This window comes from Eretmochelys imbricata, chromosome 2 (assembly GCF_965152235.1).
Source record: "Eretmochelys imbricata isolate rEreImb1 chromosome 2, rEreImb1.hap1, whole genome shotgun sequence".
NCBI classification, from domain to species: domain Eukaryota; kingdom Metazoa; phylum Chordata; order Testudines; family Cheloniidae; genus Eretmochelys; species Eretmochelys imbricata.
This window is the reverse complement of record NC_135573.1, coordinates 43,739,914-43,746,600: the sequence shown is the minus strand read 5'-3', so window position 1 is coordinate 43,746,600 and position 6,687 is coordinate 43,739,914. Positions and strand designations below refer to the sequence as shown.

Below are 6,687 nucleotides of genomic sequence, written 5' to 3'. Positions count from 1 at the left end.
CTGACTGAGGACAAAACAAGAATAAGCTAAGTAAAAAGACAGAATATCCAAGCTTTATAGTGCAGGCTCCAATATTCTGCTGGGATGTTAAGGTGAGCATTAATACTTTTTTCCTACTAAAAAGTATTTTGTGAACACCACAAGAAAATTGTATTGTAATTTTAAAATTAATTTATGCTCACAAACAGTATTCCTCCTTTCCCCTCAAAGAACAACTGCAGTAAAGGTAATGCTTCAAGTAAAGTTCCCCATACCTTCCCCTCAATCTCATCAAGACGAGCAACTTCCAGGGTTGAGAAGATAATTTTGTTTCCCGAGACAACACAAAGATGCCAGTTTTAATGGTGATTTTTCGATGTGGACACTGTTACACGAGGAAGCAAAGAGACACTGCCAGACATTTCCTTAGCTTTAACTTTTCAGTCTTATTCACATCACCCATTTTTTGTGGCTGGTAGAAGTCCCAGAAGCGATCCTCCTAATGTCTGCCCCTCCTAATTTTACATGTCTATTGTTAAAAGAAGATGCCATCTCTAATTCTGTAAACTCAAAATTTAATTCTGAACAGATGATTAAATTGGAATGTTGTACAAAGAAGGAGAAAGTTGACGGAAAGGACTTTTCTCCCTTTTTCTCTTTATACATAACATCTTTGAAGAGGGGAAAAACACAACCACCTCCTCCACCCCCAAGCTTCTGCACGTTAGCTGACTGTTGCGAGTGGGTTAGCAGCTCGTGGAAGAGCACAGTGGTTTAGACACATGTACGAAGAGTACAGCAGTAAGGCTGAGGCCAGTCCATAAACCAGACGTTCAAATTCAAGGAAGAGGAGTTTTCTCTAATTTGCAATACACTCTAGTTTTCCAGTCTGCTTCCCAGCCCAGGCGGTACCTTCTGATGATTTTCAGCAAGGTGGTATTTAAAAACAGGACAATACAAGAGGGGCCATGGACGGGCAGCAGGGCAGATGTTACATTGGGGGGGAGGGATAGCTCAGTGGTTTGAGCTTTGGCCTGCTAAACCCAGGGTTGTGAGTTCAATCCTTGAGGGGGCCATTTAGGGATCTGGGGCAAAAATTGGGGATTGGTCCTGCTTTGAGCAGGGGGTTGGACTAGATGACCTCCTGAGGTCCCTTCCAACCCTGATATTCTATGATTCTATGCTGCTTTACGAGTAGCTCAGTTTTTCAACCAGATCGACAGTACAGTAAATGGCCAGAAGAAAATCGACAGGCCGGGGGAGCACCGCAAGAGCCCCCGGGGGAAAGCAGGGGGCGACAAGGCTATGTTTGCCCCACGCTGAGGAAGGAGAGCGGGCGGGCTCGGAGGGTCCCGGCGGGCGGGAACCCAGAGGCTCGGGCTCTCTGCGCCTGTGCCCGTTGGGAGGCACGTTGCTGCAGGGCCGCGCCCCAGCCCGGTTTAGCAGCGCTGCGGGGCCCTGGCAAGCGTGCGGGGAGGCTTCGCCCTTGCCGAGAGGTCGGGCGGTGCCCCGCGCTAGGGCGGCTGCGGGAGGGGCACCCGCTCTCCCGTTAGGCGGCGGCTGAAGGGGGCGGGACCCGGCTCTCACGCGGCGGGCGTCCGGCCTCAAAGGGGCGGAGCTCCGGGCACCCCGCCCCCTTCGCGCCGGCCCCCCCCCGCCTGCTCTGGCCGGGTCACGGCCGGGAGCGCAGAAGGGGACGGGCCGCTGCGCTGGGACCGCTCCGCGGCACCGCCGGTGAGTCCAGGCCTCCAGACTTCCTGCGTCATGCGGCCCCTTCCCCCGCACAGCCAATAGGCGGCCGGGCCCTGGTGGCCAGGGGTTATAATCCGCGGCGCGTCATCACCCCCGCCGGCGGGGCGTCTTTCGGTCGCTGCCGTTTGGGTGCGCGGGGCGGCCGGGAGCGGGGCGCGCCGGTCTGGCAGCTCCGCGCCATCCTCCCCTGCCGCTCCTGGGCGCGCGGGACGGGGCTCCCCGGCTGCGGCCACAGAGCTGGCCAGGTGCGTGTCCACACAGCTCGGGGCCCGGGCGTGGGGCGGGCTGCGCGAGTGCCCGAGCCGCGGGGAGGGGGCTGCGCTGGGTTTCGCCCGTTGGCCGCCCACGTCCACAGAGCCGCTGTGCCCTGCTGTGGGGCGGCGTCTCCCCGCTGTGCCGCTCGTCCGGAGCCGGGCGGGGGCGGGGGGTGGGTGTGTGTGTGTGTGTGTGACGGGGGACGGGTCCCGTCGCGCTGGGTGGCGGATGTGCGCGGGCGCCGTGGCGCGGGGGCCGCTGTAGGGTTATTCGCGCTCCCTTCTCAAGGATGTGCGGCGGCGGCGGCTGCTAAGGCTGCTGGCTGGCGGCACAAGCCGCCTCTGTGTGTCTCGCCTGTCTCCCTTCAATGCCGGAGAGCGGCTGCTGCTCCTCTCTCTCCGCGCTCTGCTGTGGTAACCTCTCTGCCTTGCTTTCCCTGGGCTGCGCTGGCTGCTTTGTGGATGTTGGCGGCTTCTTGTTGTGACAGGAGAATGTGTGTGTGTCCGGGGCCCAGGCGGATCGGTATGTATCTTGCCCTCCTCCTTGCTGAGTAGCTGGGGCTGGGGTCGGGTGGGAGTTAAGGAAGGGGTACACCACCTGCAGGAGAGAAGGGCGAGCTGGCTCCTGAGGGGGGCTGATACCTGAGCCGCTAAAACTCCTGCCTAATGGTTCTTCTCTCCCCAACATCCCTTCTCAATAGACTAGGCGGATCAGTTCATTTTCATGAACAGCTCTGTCTCAGTTTTGAAACTGGCATGGGGTAGGTTTCATATTGTAAGATACCGGGGTTTCTGATGCGATTAATTCATCCTCAGCACTTCATAGGGAGGAACCAGTTTTTTGTGTGTAGCACCAAAATATGGTGATTTCTAATATATTGACCAATACAAATTTTATAGTGCCTTAAAAAGTTATAACACTATATATGCATACCTAAATATCGCATTACTATAGTGATAAGCACTGTAAAAAAAAAAAATCCAGAATGTGCGGAGCTATAAACACAATGTCTACAGAATGGTATAAAACAGTTCTACGCACTATATAATGCATTTATGGTCTGAAAAGTGCTATTTCCAGGCCATTTAAGCCCTGGGGGCTCTTTTAAGGCAGGTGTGGCTCTAGTCACTTGACAAGCTAACTAGTAATATTTCCAACTAATTTTGCCTTTGAGTTCTTCCTGTTTCTTTGTCTTGTACCAAATTTCTCACTACTTGGTTCTTAAAATACTTTGTGTGGACCACCATTAAAGTATCCTGTCTAGTCGTGGTCTGAGGCCATACTTTGTGTCAATGTTTATATGGTTAACTGACCAGGCTTGGAGTAATTCTGTACCTTGTCAGTGAATTCAGCACATCCCTTAACTGGTAGCATAATGAGCCAGGATTTATTAAAGCTGACATTCAAAATAGGCTGCTTATGCACGTGTCAGTATAGGATGTGATCTGCTGTAAAGTATACAGGGCAAGGAAAAGCTTAAGTATGTTTGCAGTTACAAAAACAAAAATGAAAAACGTGAGCCTGCCCTCTCACTGCTTTTCTCTTTTAACTTCACAGCTTCTCTCTGTATGTCTTCCCTATGTTGTTGGTGGCTGTGGTTTTTTTAACTGATAAAGATAAGGTTTTCACTAACTTAACCTCTGGTGGCACTGCAGAACCAATACAGCTGCAAAACATTAGTTGTATTTTTGCTTCATCATGGATCAAACAAGAAAAACTCAGCAGAGTTCTTTCTACAGAATTGGTAGGGTTATTTGTGAAGATGAACACAATTTGACTTTGAAATTAGCAGTCATAAAATTTTGATGCAATAAACTTCTGATGAAGAACAAATACATAACACCCAATATCCACTTTTCTGACCATAAGTATACCTAAAGAACCTACTGAGACTTTTGTCTTGCTCAAAAAAAAAAAAAGCTACATGAACATGACACTCAAACAATATGTATATAGAACTTTCTGCATATTTCTGTAATAGAAGGGACTATTACAGTTAGCTAGCAAAGTGGTAATGTAATGCTGTGTGTGTGTGTGTGTGTGTGTGTGTGTTCAAGCCTGTCCTTTTCAACCTAGGTGCCCAAGTCAAATTGGAAGCTTTCTTGGACGAATGCCATTAACTTTAACAAGTTATAAGCTTTCACTCTAATTTTAAAAATAAATAAATCAAACAACTAGACCTTATGGTCCAGATATGAATTGTGTGTAAACCTGTGCAGTGCTTTTTTATTAAGTCTACAGACAGGTGTTTCAGTAAGTCTGCTGAAGCTGGGGAAAGTTGTGGACAACAGCAGAAATGAAAACTAACCAGTTTTGTGAGTTTTCACAGCTGGTATTAGGAGCCCCATAAGGTGCAATGGAAACAGACAACAATTGGGTCAGTTTTCATTGAGGCAGACATTAAAGCTATTCACAGTGGATGAAGATCCAAAAACAGAATTAGAAAAGGAGTAGAGTATCAGAGACACCACCACCATAGCTTTCAGAGTAGCAGCTGCGTTAGTCTGTATCCGCAAAAAGAAAAGGAGGACTTGTGGCACCTTAGAGACTAACAGATACAGAAAGGTGAAGGAGGGGAAGAGTAGTGGGTGTGAAGGTCTCCACTTATCTCATGGCAGGAGCCAAGAAAATGACAGGGAGTATTATCCCTTCTAAAGCCTGCGGGGGAGGGCAGCTTCAAATTTATCAGACACCTATTAGCTGGGGGCTGACCTAAATGATAGAGTCCTTGAGCTGAGTCTGGGGAAAACATACTGGTAAGAATTTTAGCACCCTGCCCTTTCAAAGTAGTTGGTGGTTGGAGGCAGCCCTGGCTGCTCCACTGCACGTTCACCTAGGATTGGGGTGGCAGTCTATTGTTACTAGGAAATATAGTTTTCAGCATATTGGGTCTCTGGTAAAACTTCTGAGCTATGTGGCTGGGAGTGGGATGGGTGGGAGAGATTGAAGCTAAAAAGAGGAAGTGTGTGTAAAAATACAGACCCCTACAAAGGGGAACTTTTTGAGGGGAAAATGGGAGAGGGGAGGGAGAGAAGGAAGAGGAAATGTGCTGATGACACATGAAGAAAAGGGATACCATGATCTTATAGGGAAAAGTAGAATGAAACTGTGAGAAGTAAAAGGACTGGATGAATTGTAATCACCAAATGTTATATTGGTATTTGTCAGTTTATTCAACAAATACTTGGCTCATTATGTGACTACCTTTATAGCTGGGCAAATGCATTCTTTAATACTGTTGAAGTTAGTTGCATCACACAACTCTGATTAGTAACATTACTTATTATGTACTGATTTTTAATTGTATGACTTTAGCAGGGACCATGCTCTGGAGGGATGCGGTGGTGTTCAGTGCAAGTATCTTCAAGCTAGCTTCTTCCTAGGGGAGATGTTCTTGAATAATCTATTCAGTTGCTAGGTAGAATACTCTTGCTTGATTCCTTTGTATTAGATCTCCTGTCTTAAACCTTTCTAGCAAGAAGCCACTTTCTTAATCTCGGGTGGGGATTTGAAATCTGTCATCCTGACCTCTTGCACAAAGCTTGCAAATAAAAGCCTTAACTAAAAAAAATCCCTTTTTAGTTTATAAGTGAGAGACTAGTTTTGTAATGAGAATTTTTTTAGTAAAGAACACTGACATCTTATTCTGGACACTTTTTCCCTGAGAATAAGACATTGGAACAAACTATAGTATCTATTAATTGAAAATGTACATGCTCTCAAGTTGCTTCTACAAAACAGAAGGCCATTATTATAAGACCTAATCTGCAGGTAAAGTAACTCCTTGCTTAAAGTTGTAGTTATGTTCCTGAAAAATGTGACTTTAAGCGAAACAGTGTTAAGCGAATCCAATTTCCCCATAAGAATTAATGTAAATAGCGGGAGTTAGGTTCCAGGGAAATTTTTTTCACCACACACACACGGTATAAGTTTTAAACAAACAATTTAATACTGTATACAGCAATGATGATTGTGAAGCTTGGTCGAGGTGGTGAATTTAGAGGGTGGGATATTTCCCAGGGAATGCCTTACTGCTAACCCTCAAGAGTTAACATGTTAATGTAGCCTCATACTCTACAAGGTAGCACAAATTGAGGGGGGGGAGACAGCATGGCAGCAGAGAGAGACACTCTGTGTGTGGGGGAGAGAGATGTGTATTGCCCCTTTAAATATGCTGACCTCATTCTAAGTACATTGCCTTTAAAAAGATCAGGAAGTTGAGATAGCAGCTGCAGCGAGTGGGCTCTCTCCATCCTGAGCCTCCCCTGCCCCCATCCTGTCCCATCCCCACCCTGCTCTGTATGGAGAAGGGGTAAGCAGGGGGCAGGAGTAGGGGGACACCCTGACATTAGCCCCCCCTCTGCCCTTCCCCTCCCCTGCACAAAAAGCAGGAGGCTCTGGGGAGCAGCTCCAAGGCAGAGGGCAGGAGCAGCACATGGCAGTGGGGGGGAAGGGACAGCTGAACTGCCAGCAATTGATAGCCTGCTGGGCGGCTGCTGCACAGGGAACTTAGGGGAGCAGGGAGCTGATATGGGGGGGGAGCCTCATTTATGCTATAATATTTGGTTTTCAGACTCTCGATTTAAGGGACATTCCTAAAGTTAATAGAACTGTCAGTGCAGATAACTTTGTGTAGGTCCCTCTAGAAGGCCTAATTTAAACAGGGGACTATGTATATACTGCCCCACAGTGTGCACCTAA

At 47.9% G+C, this 6,687-nt stretch overlaps 1 protein-coding gene across 5 annotated transcripts in view; it reads left to right on the top strand.

Moving 5' to 3' along the window:
- The first annotated feature begins 1,591 nt into the window (after positions 1-1,591).
- Positions 1,592-6,687, top strand: part of PDP1 (pyruvate dehydrogenase phosphatase catalytic subunit 1) — a 69,357-nt gene continuing 64,261 nt past the window's right edge. For 2 of the 5 annotated variants that reach the window (XR_013345093.1, XM_077810010.1), the window contains exon 1: positions 1,727-1,976. The gene's annotated coding sequence lies outside the window, so the exon portion shown is untranslated. The other 3 variants (XM_077810009.1, XR_013345092.1, XM_077810011.1) reach the window with 3 other exon arrangements.